This window comes from Leuresthes tenuis, unplaced genomic scaffold (assembly GCF_036924035.1).
Source record: "Leuresthes tenuis unplaced genomic scaffold, fLeuTen1.0.hap1 SCAF_15, whole genome shotgun sequence".
NCBI classification, from domain to species: Eukaryota; Metazoa; Chordata; class Actinopteri; order Atheriniformes; family Atherinopsidae; genus Leuresthes; species Leuresthes tenuis.
Window position 1 is genome coordinate 152,484 of NW_027325369.1, and position 11,347 is coordinate 163,830.

Here is an 11,347-nt window from a genome sequence, read left to right on the forward strand (position 1 = left end):
ACAAAGAAAAATAGGCTTTTCTCTTTATATCTATACATTATATAGCCTGTATATATACCCTGTAAACCTTTCTTTCTTTGCCTCTGTCACAACTTCATTTAAGAGTGCTTCAAACTCAAATTATCTAAATGCTTTGAAGTAAGTCTTAAGATTAAGAAATAAGACTGAAATAACTAATTTGTGCTTTTCTCTGTTAGATAATGGTTCAAACGAATTAATCAACAATGGTTGATATTTTGTATTAATGGTCATATTCTCCGTTATAATATACAAAAGGCCCATTTTTTATGTAAATTAGTTCATTTTGGGTTACTGAACCAGTCCAGATTTTTATTTTGAACTATTTACCTGAACATTTCCAAGCTTACGGTGAAGACTTTCTGTTTGATTTTAGAATATTCACATTTGAACTGGAAGAAGGGTTTAAGAGTGAAAGCACTTTTATATTTAGATTCTTCTTTTCCAGGAGTTCAGATGTAACTGGGCAAATGGACTTCATTTGGTCAGACCTTTGGCAAAGTGCATAGAGAGGAAGAATTTTTTTTTTTTTTAAGTTATGATACTGTATGTAGGGTTCCATGGTGTAATGGTCAGCACTTTGGACTCTGAATCCAGCGATCCGAGTTCAAATCTCGGTGGAACCTGATCTTTGCTTTCAACAACCAGTTCTTCCCTTTGTCATGTTTGATGATAACACTGAATCTGTCATATATCAATACCTCACTTAGAGTTACTCATTTAATACTTGTTTTGATACACAACATCCACTACACTAAATTCTGATGAGACAGAGGAGCATCATCATCAGCAGGCTGCTGTCTCTGAGCTGCTCCACAAACAGACTCAACAACACTTTTGTCCCCCTTTTCATAAGACTGTACAACTCTTCTCTGGGTGGCCAGGGATAATCATGATTAAACCCATATTCACATGCATATCAGAACTGTTTGCACATGAGCACATCACACAATTTCATATTCATTTTTTCATACTTATACCCTATTACACTTTTACAGTAATGCGCTGCATTATCATGTTATTATGTTGTTACTAGGGCTGTCAAACGATTATTTTTTAATGGCGATTAATCACACTTTTTCCATAGTTAACTCACGATTATTCTATTCTTGATTTTAGAATATTCGCATTTGAACTGGAAGAAGGGTTTAAGAGTGAAAGCACTTTGATATTTAGTTTCTTCTTTTCCAGGAGTTCAGATGTAACTGGGCAAATCGACTTCATTTGGTCAGACCTTTGGCAAAGTGCATATAGAGGAAGAATTATTATTTTTTTAGAGTTATGATACTGTATGTAGGGTTCCATGGCCGTACTCGCCGGTTTTCGGACTGCCTCAGAGGTCCTAACACTTCCGAACACATTCTGTCAGGTCCGAACACTTTCCTAACGACATCAAAGAGTTCCTAACGAGGTCCGAACACAGCCAAAAATGGGGCAAAAGGGACACGTGACGTGACGTCGGAGGGGGCGCGGTTAACGCTTTAGAGTGTCGGCCATATTTTTCTTCGCATACACTTGTGACAAGCACGGGAACAAGGTTTGTAAACTTGATTAATACACATAAAAGTAACGCCATGTATAAGCCGAATGTTAAACCGTGGGACAAACAATATGCAATTTAATCTTCCGTCCTCTCGGCACTTTATCCAAGTTGTATTTCAACTTCCTTGTAACGTAACCATTTTGCCAATGGAAGTTCTGCCTGTAATAGCGTCGCTGTTCATACCAGCATTGTGTGGCGACGATGGGGATGTTAGTGATATGACAGAATCAGAAGACAAATAGTAACTTATTCTTTTGTTTATTTGCCGTATAAACTCTGCCGATTCCTCGGGGAAAGCCTTAAGATGTGAACTATTCTTTTTGCATTTATTGTCCGTCAGTGCAATAGTAATTCGTCGGCTATCTGTGGCGTTTTCTCCACTCTGGTAACGGAGCCTGGTTATGTGTTTGAGCAGAGCAGACAGATGTGTCCAGATGTATTAACCCTTGTGTTCTGGTCATATTTTTGTTACTCAGGCAATGTTTGTTGGTCTGGTGGACCCGCTGCATTTTTGGGGTTTTTCATTCAACACAATCAAACAATTTTATGTTAAAATACTTTACAGATATGTACTTCATCCCAATTACAATCAATATAAACAACATACATAATTAACATGTAATATGATCACATTTATGTATTAAAGTGCTATTAGTTTTTTTCAGTAAAATGTGATTAAAAAATAAAAAGGATGGAAAACATTCAAGAAATGTGCAAATGAAGCAAGGTTTTTTGGTATAACTATTATGTATTATTCATTTGAACTTTTTTAGAACTTTGAACATTTACAAAACATAAGTAAGATCTCAATCTCAGCTTGGCTGCTGACCACTTGGTCCTGGGGCCTGCTGCTGTCTAGCTGTGGTTCATTCTCGTTTAGGAGATAGCTGATGATTAATGTCATCCTCCTCTAAAAGTCACTGTCAGACTTGATCTTCATATTCTGAAACCTCCTCCCCCACATTGTCATCAAAAGTGTCTGTCTTGACCAAAATCAATTTCAAGGCCTTGTGTGCAATGAATCTTTTGGTTGTTGCAGAGAATTGGTTGTATTAGTAGTTATCACTGGGATAGCTATATTTATTGCCCCCCCCCCCCCCCAAAAAAAAGAGGGAAAATGAAAAATGTGCGGGAATATGATAACAGGTGCAGGTGCGTGAATGTCGGTTTGACACACGCACGCGTGCGCTCACACACACACTATCAGCTGGCCAAGAGAGGAGGAGGACAGAGTTTAGGGACACAGGGCCTACAAGTTCCACACATTTATTAGACCTGGGTCCGATATAATATAAAAAAATAATTGTCATCACTGTGATCACAATTGTCATCACACGTTTTGATTTTTTTATCACAAGAAAGACGTTTTCTTGTGATTAAAAAAATCAAAACGGGTCCCACAGACCTAAACCACACACAATTAAACATGCTTAATTGTGCCAAGTTTAAGTTTTACATCTGTCTGTGTAATAATAGTTATGATGATAATAATAATAACTTTATTCATATATAATATTTTAAAACATACATTTACAAAGTATTTCAGCAATAATAAAACAGTAATGCAAAACATAACTAGATATATATATACATAAATTATGTACCTACCTACATACATACATACCTGTATAATAGCCAAGACAGGAAAACCGGACACATACTGGAAGGACATCTGTACAAAATATGCCCAGGGCCAATACCATTTCTCCACTGGCAAACGACCAGGGGCCAAGAAATGGAAAAAGGCCTTGGAGCAAATAGATGCTTGCCCCCTGCAGAGCCACACAAAGGATCTGTTTGGGAGAAGGCTTCGGTGCTCCTGTGGGTTTCATAAGGTAGGTGAAATTATTTATTAAGTCATGATGATTCACTGTAGCATGTGCATTCATTTATTGAACAATATATATCTACACAATTAGAGAAAACTACTAGTGTTCTTAGTGTGGCCCTCTTTTTGTACCCCCCCCCCCCCCCCCCCCCCCCCCCAGCCAGCAGATCTGTCATCAGGCGCTGGCTCTAGTGAGGCAGGAGCAGTTGAGATGGAGGCAGGGCAAGTCCGAGTCTGCGCGGAGTTAGGCAGAGGAGGCATGGAGACAGGGAAAGGAGACACGGAGGCAGGGAGTATTGGAGACAACACAGAGGCAGGGAGAGGAGACGCAGTGGCAGGACCATCAGTGGCAGGACCATCAGTGGCAGGACAGGGAGTGCAATGTTACAAGTGCAACGAGTTTGTGGAAGGAGAAAAATTCTCTGAACACCTGTCTGACCACCATACAGAGGAGATGTGTGACACCTGTGGGGCCAAGGTGCAGGGTACTGTTGGTCTTTTGAACCATATACAAGCAGCTCACTATTCAGCATTAATCTCACCGCAAAAGCCACCACTATTACCACCTAAGCAAGTGTCATCTCTGCTCCCCCCTTCAAGTAGCTCTGCAACACCACATCACACTGCAACTCCACTGAGACCAACCTTTGTTAATTGGAAAGGTTTTCTTCCTGAACAATTTCGTAAGGTTATCCAGGAAGCAGATCAGGTGTGGATTGCAAAATGCCTATATGAGCCCACAGGCCAGCTGAAAAGGAACATAAAAGCATGTTGGTTTCACCCACCACTGGAGCCCAAACCATCTCCTCCTGAGCCTGGGTGGTACTACCGGCAGAGGATGTTCATCTGGGCTCCAATGAGGATGTGGGGGATGCCACTGAAATGCCCACAATGTTCCCGAAAAATGAACAGCTCTGGGATTTACAGAAAGGTCAGAGAGGTGATTGATGTGGACAGCCGCTACTACCTAGTGGGAGGGGACTATCCACGTTGCAGCAAGTGCTCTCAGCCTGTCTGCCCATGGAGCCAGGATATGCTCTCCCAGCTGGATGTGGCACACAGGAGCCTGTTCCCTGCTGTCCTCACAACACAGCTGGCTCTGGACCGGAAATGCATGACTTTCCTGAAGCCGAGGACCAGTGGTAACAGTTCCTCCTACCTCCAGTCTGCGATAGAGGAAGCGCACAGCGAGGAGTGGGCACGTTAGACCATCCGCTACCTCTCAGACTGTGAGCGCCATACAAAGATGGCTACCTTCGTCCCCTCCGCAGCTGTCCATAGTCCTCCACCACCCTTCAGGCCCCTTCCACTTGCCCGATGGTTTGAGACGGTCCACTCCAACGACATCCTCAGCCATCTGGATGAGATGAAGGGAGTGATCACCTCTACCTATGGTAGAATTCTTAAGATGGATTCAACAAAGAAGGTTAGGGTTTCAACAGTAAAAAAATATGGAAAATGGAACGTGTATAATTACAACAAACAGTTTGAAAGTAGTGTTTGTTTTACAGATCACCAAGAAGCTGGCTGGCGCTATTGGGGACAGCGCTGCATGGATGACAAACATCGGCAACGAGTTTGGCCAGGTTCTGAACTCTGTTCTGACGACGGGTGAAGGTGCAGGGTTGGAAGAGTTGTGCCATGGCATCGTCACTCGATATAAGAATGCGGGCCAAGCTGAACCTGAGGTCATCTATGTTGACCGGGACTGCTGCAGCCAGTCAGGTGGGTAAAAATGATAAAATTCTTTATCAAATATACGTTTGAAAAACTGTGTGCCACACACACACACACACTGTTACCACTCCACTTGTGGGAGGAGGGGTACTGGCAATTGGGCAGCGGCTGACTTTGTTTTTCACAGGTGTGTCTTCAGTGGTGAAACTCTTCCACCCATGGAAGTCTGCAGTGCGCTTGGACAGCTTCCATTTTATGCGACGTTTTAACTGCGGCCTCACTACAGAACACCACCCTCTGTATGGCATCTTTTGCACCAAGCTTTCCTCCTGTCTCTTCGAATGGGACCAGGAGGATGTGCATCGCCTGAAGGAGGCCAAGAGAGCAGAGTGGAAGAGCAGCCACAGTGGACATGCTCCCACCGAGGAACAGCTCATGGCCACCATCAGCCCAGGGGAACTGAAGAGGCACTGCAGGAGAAGGACGCGTGGAGTGGAAGAAATGAGGAGCATGATTTCAGGGCTGCTGGAATCAGTGTGGGAGCTGACAGACACCACAGGGCTGCATCTGGTGAACCATGAAAGCATGCGCCACGTTTGGGAGGTGCAGCAGAAGCACCTGGAGTGCCTCCAAGACCCTGCAGGTGTTGCTCTGTACACAAAGGTGGGGACTATCCAGAAGGGCGGCAAAGAGCTGGACATCCTTAGGTGTGGTAGAGGATCCTCCTCCCTGGAGAGTTTTCACCGACACCAGTGTGCTTTCATTCCAGGTACATTCACATCTGTATTGTGCCTTTTTTTTATGTTCTTTTCTATTTATGACAGAGAATGTGTTGTAATTATTCGAAATGACACAATTATCACTGTCGGGTATTCATGTGTCTTCACTTTACAATAATGGTTGAGTATTTTGTTTCTTAGGCTGGCGGTGCAATGCAGTGCACATGCAGATGTACATGCTGGAGGGCGCATCAAGGTGGAACATGGGCCGGGCCAAGGAGGCAGTAGCTGTGGAGGGGGCCTCAACCCTCCGAACCTTTGATGTCCGGTTGATGTCTCACCTCAACAACATGAGCCAGCGGGTCCATGGTTGTGCTCTGGTTCCCGAGTTCACCCCACCCGGGAAACCTACTGGTAAGAAAGATCTCAGAGCAACACTGGTAGACCAAATTATTACATCCTCTCCTGTTTTTCTTAAGATTGTGCTATACATGTAGGAGATAGATGTGTGTATGTAGGTCCGTTCTTGATCTTTGTATTTATACTGGTTACAGGGGAGCGCATTGCTGTGGAGTATCTATTGGCCCAGACCAACAGAGGTGACCTGCTTGCTCCACAGCACATGCCTGAAATCCCCTCCCAGGTGCTTGAGGAGGACGAGGATGAGCCAGATGCCACAGTAAACATGCCAGGTGATCTTGGGTCTGGTGATCCCTGGGATGAGGGTGAGCCTGACGCTGCTCTCTGCCAGTCAGCTGAGCTTGGGGCTGGTGATCCCAATCCTTCAAGTCCTGTGGAAGACCAGGTGTTGTCGGAGGGTGACACTGAACCCGGACCCCTCAACACAGAGGTCAATAACACTTTCTGTAACACCTTACTCAAAAACACAATATTTAACCGAAGAAAATCTGGTTAGATTTTAATAAGATAAATTAATTTAAAATCAACATTGCTGACATAATTAGAAACAAGAGTGTACATTTATTTGCTTGTTTTTTTTCTTTTTATCACTTTTCAGACCAGCCAATGTGACTCCAGAGGTGTTGTGGGATGGGAGGCAGTTGATGCACTGGCAGCCTACCTAGTTGGTTTGAACCGGACAATCACTGCCTTGTCAGCCAAGGAGGAGGCAGACATAGTGCACCTGTACACTGCTCTCCATGCCATGGACAAGGCGCCTTCAAGGTACAAATAGTAATTATTTTGTACACCATGATGGAATGAATAAAGCATATGGAGGTCTCTTTCACCGTTTAGGTACACGCAGAAGGCTAAAAAGAAAGGATGCGCATCAGGAGGACCATGGAGAGCATCCAGGAAGCCGAGTGGCTCTGCTCCTGGACAGCAGGCGGCAGAGAGGTGTTTGAGCACAATTTGCTCTCATTTTGGTTCAATACAAGTCATTGAATTAGACAGCACTCATCATTGTGACAAGTATTTATTAAGTGTAAATTATTTTATTGCAGTCCCTGTTCTTTATGACTTTACATCCTTGTTCACAGTCCAGTTCATATCATCTTTCTCTCCCACAGACTATACATGACTCATGGCCAAGCAGCCCAGGACCCTGAAGCACACAGGGTCAGTGAGTGTGTTTGCCTCAGACTCTTTAAAGAATTTGAGCAAGCACGCAACCGGCCACGGGACGCAAAGGGGAAAACAATGCCCATCCCTCAGTCCATTGTTAGTGCCTACAGCCATGTCAAACAGCTGCTGGAGGACAGCAGGGTTGTCCTGGGTCAGAGCAACTTGGTTTTGGTGCCAGTTAATAACACCACTGTCTCTCTATGGTGTGTGCTATTTCGTTTACCTTTCCCATACAATCAAGATAAACAGTATATAAAGATTTCACCTCAAGAAAAACCGCCAACTGCATGCTTGTATATGGTATAACCTTAGGGGGATATGCTCACATGTTTAAAATAATGAATGTTTGTCTTGTAGGCTGCTTAGGAGGGATAAAAGGAAGGACAGGGACATGCTGCTGCAAGGCACTTCACTTCCTAAACATGTGCACCTGGCCAAGGAGTCTCTCCCTCCAGCAAATGCACTTCCGGCTGCCCCTGTGCCCCAGCATGAAGTGATAACTTTTGCAGAGCCTGAAAACCACGAGGGGGAAGCTTTCCCCCGCAAGCGCACTCTGACAGCAAACAGGCCTGTGTTTTATCCACCATTTCCTCCTCCCCCATTCCCTCCACAATTTGGGCCATTCCACCAAGCTCCTCCATTCCACCAAGCTCCTCCATTCCACCAAGCTTCTCCATTCCACCAAGCTTCTCCTTACCAGCAAGCTCCTCCATTCCACCAAGCTCCTCCATTCCACCAAGCTTCTCCATTCCACCAAGCTTCTCCTTACCAGCAAGCTCCTCCATTCCACCAAGCTTCTCCATTCCACCAAGCTCCTCCGTTCCTGCAAGGTCCTCCTCACCAGCAACCTCCTGCTCACCAGCAAGCTCCTGCTCACCAGCAAGCTCCTGCTCACCAGCAAGCTCCTGCTCACCAGCAAACGTGCCTTCCATCTGAGCCAAGGCAACGTGCCTGGAGACTACATAAAGCTGCCCAGGAAGATGAGGAGCTAGCGACGAGGGGGGAGCCACCACGGAAACGGCTGGCAAAGGAAAAGTATCATTACACCTGCAAGGAGTGTGGCCTGGAAAAAAATAAAGGGACTGGACACACCCAGCTGAAGGGGCGGTGGTACTGTCCAGCCTCAGGACTGACCCTGGATCAGTGGAAGGACAGTTTACGTTAAGTGTCTGTCTGTCTGCCTGTCTGTCTGTCTGTTCACAGATGATTGCTCGTCTGTTACTGTGTTATTGTTGTTAGTAATAAAGTTTGATAATTTTACTTGAATCAAGAACAGCCTTCACATTTTTATTTAATTTCCCTTTGCAAAACAGGGCGACAGTGAGTGTGAGTGACATCCATTTAATGCAATTGTCAAAAGTGAAGCCGGAATTACTTGGAGAATTATTTTACATTTATTAATAAAACCCAACACTCTTTGTCTCAACCAAAGATTTTTTTAAAATACTTTCTTTGCTCAATTTGAAATTTGTTTCATTCACTTGTGTTGCACAAATAGTGATACAGATAGATAGCTAGTCTCTCAAATAATTGAGTGTACCAAAAAAAGAGGGGAAAAATTATGGGAGACTTATTTACATTTACAGTTATACACATTTTGTGTGCTGCCCCCTACAGTAGGCTTTAGTAACGTCCAAAGCACTGTGGTATGTTGGGGTGTTGCCACAATACAGGTTCGAATCCCTTACAAATCACTCAAGACCAGCAGCTCTTACACCAGCCTTCAATACATGCTGTCATCTCATATTCAACTATCTTACACTTGTTTGCTTTTATCAAAGCACTTTGGAAGGCATTTCACTTGGCACCAAATGTATTGCCACCACGAGAAGCCTGGCCTGCAGGGACCTCTATCTTCCCCCTAACCTCTCCTTCATACCACTCTTCCATAAAGCTCACTTCCAAGTACTTTGTCCAACAACAGAAAACCTGTGGTTTCATTCTTGTCTTGTCCAAAGCCAACAAGGACTTTGCATACCAGGGACGATCTGTCGAGGTCTTTTGTCACAACCAGTGTTTTGTTTTCAGACGATTTTTCCACAAAAATGACAGAAAAACAGGAGGTTTTACGGTGGTGTTGAGTACATGCCAAAATGTTAATATGTAACAATAACTTGAGTTGTGGACAAAGGATTCTCATGCACCAAGCCCCTTCCCTGCGATTCAGAGCGGTCCTAAGACATCAGAGTAACATGACGGCACAAAGAATGTTGCTGTAAACTAGATGATATAGCGCTAGCCAAGCAAGGAGTGAAGTTGGGTTGCCTTTCCAGTGAAAACCATTCTCTTGGAGAAGGTTGCTTTGTCAGAAGTGGGATTTGAACCCACGCCTCCAGGTGAAGGAGGAGTGTTGGCGGGCCCAGGGATCATTCGAGTGAATATGTGGGTCTACGTGCTGTTCATGTGTCTTGGCTGTTGTTTAAGTTGTTTAATAACCACAATAATGTCACGTGTACATAAAATCATTTAAGAAATTAAAAAGGGGGAAAAGGAGAGCAAAGTGAGGAAAGGTGTGACAGATGAGGTCCCCCAGCAGTCTAAGCCTATAGCAGCTTGGGCAACATGGGATGTTTCAGGATTACCTGAGCCATCCCTAACTATAAGCTTTATCAAAAATCATTTGGAAGCAAGAACTCTTCAGATGTAAAACGGCCGCAATAATCTTTAAACTAGACGATACAGTGCCAGTTTAGCAATACAACGTAGCATAGCCAAGCAAGGAGTGAACTTGGGTTGCCTTGCCAGTAAAAATAATTCTGGTAGAGAAGTTTGCATTGTCAGAAGTGGAATTTGAACCCCGCCTCCAAGGGAAACTGCGGTCTTAACGCAGCACTTTAAAGGCCAAGCGTCGTTGCCGTGATGGCTCGAGCGAGCGGTGTTGATGACTTCACGCTGTCGTTCCGATCATATATTGTGGCTGGAGTCGATGCGCCAGTCGTTGCAGTCTTTTCAGTCACAGAGGTGTCGCTGCTACGGGAAGGTTACCGCTAACGACTCCACAACGAGGAAAATGGAGAAGAAAACAATGCCCCCGTCAAGAGCAGGAAGAGTAGCACTGTCATCAATGATCAGCATTCTCACCTCTGCTTACATAATAGCTGATGAGCCTCCAGAAGTTGAAATTTCAAGAGGCATGATGATGCCCATCTCACCTCCAAATTCCTGAGCATTCTCACCTATTACTTACATAATAGCTGATCAGCCTCCAGAAGTTGAAATTTCAAGAGGCATGATGATGCCCATCTCACCTCCAAATTGCTGAGCATTCTCACCTATTACTTACATAATAGCTGAGACTGCAGAAGTTGAAATTTCAATAGGTGTGTTATCACCATTATAGTCTGATGTGGTACTTAGAATACTGTTTTGATATTCTCACCCATCTTAGGCCTAAATGTGAATAGCCCCCCTTCAAATAGCCTCATATGAATCCAGTTTGCTTCGGTCAAAAGCCCTGTCCTGTAATCCTATGATACGGTACCGGGGGTTTGAAAAATCTGCATAAGGGTCCAAAGTAGAATCTATTTACAACTTATCAACACTGCAAAGGGAAAAAAAAAGTCTAGCTTCTTCTGGAGCAAACATTCTACTTTTTATTGTTTTGATGATGCGGAGTGTCCTACATCTACCACAAGGCAGAATTTCTGGGTGTTGCCACCAAGATTCAAGCGTTTATTGTCATATATACAGTGCATGTTAGAAACACATTCCTGTACAATGAGATTCTTGTTGAGCCCTTTTCACCACTTGCATGCTGCAGATCATGCCTAGTTTCTTCTCAATTGCTTTGCGTGATTCAAAACATTCCTTTAAAAGGCACCTCAAATGGGACACAAAACTCTTATTTCGCTCCTTGGCTACTGTAGTCTTTTCAAATGACGACTGTATCTGTGCTATCGAAATTCCTCGTTAGTATAATGGTCAGTATCTCCGCCTGTCACGCGGAAGATCGGGGTTCGATTCCCCGACGGGGAG

The 11,347-nt window shown here is 44.2% G+C and overlaps 2 non-coding genes across 2 annotated transcripts; both read left to right on the forward strand.

The window, feature by feature from the left end:
• The first annotated feature begins 572 nt into the window (after positions 1-572).
• On the forward strand, positions 573-644 carry trnaq-cug (transfer RNA glutamine (anticodon CUG)). Its single transcript has one exon. It is a non-coding gene; the product is annotated as a tRNA-Gln (tRNA).
• A 10,631-nt stretch (positions 645-11,275) lies between these two features.
• Positions 11,276-11,347, forward strand: trnad-guc (transfer RNA aspartic acid (anticodon GUC)). The gene has a single exon. It is a non-coding gene; the product is annotated as a tRNA-Asp (tRNA).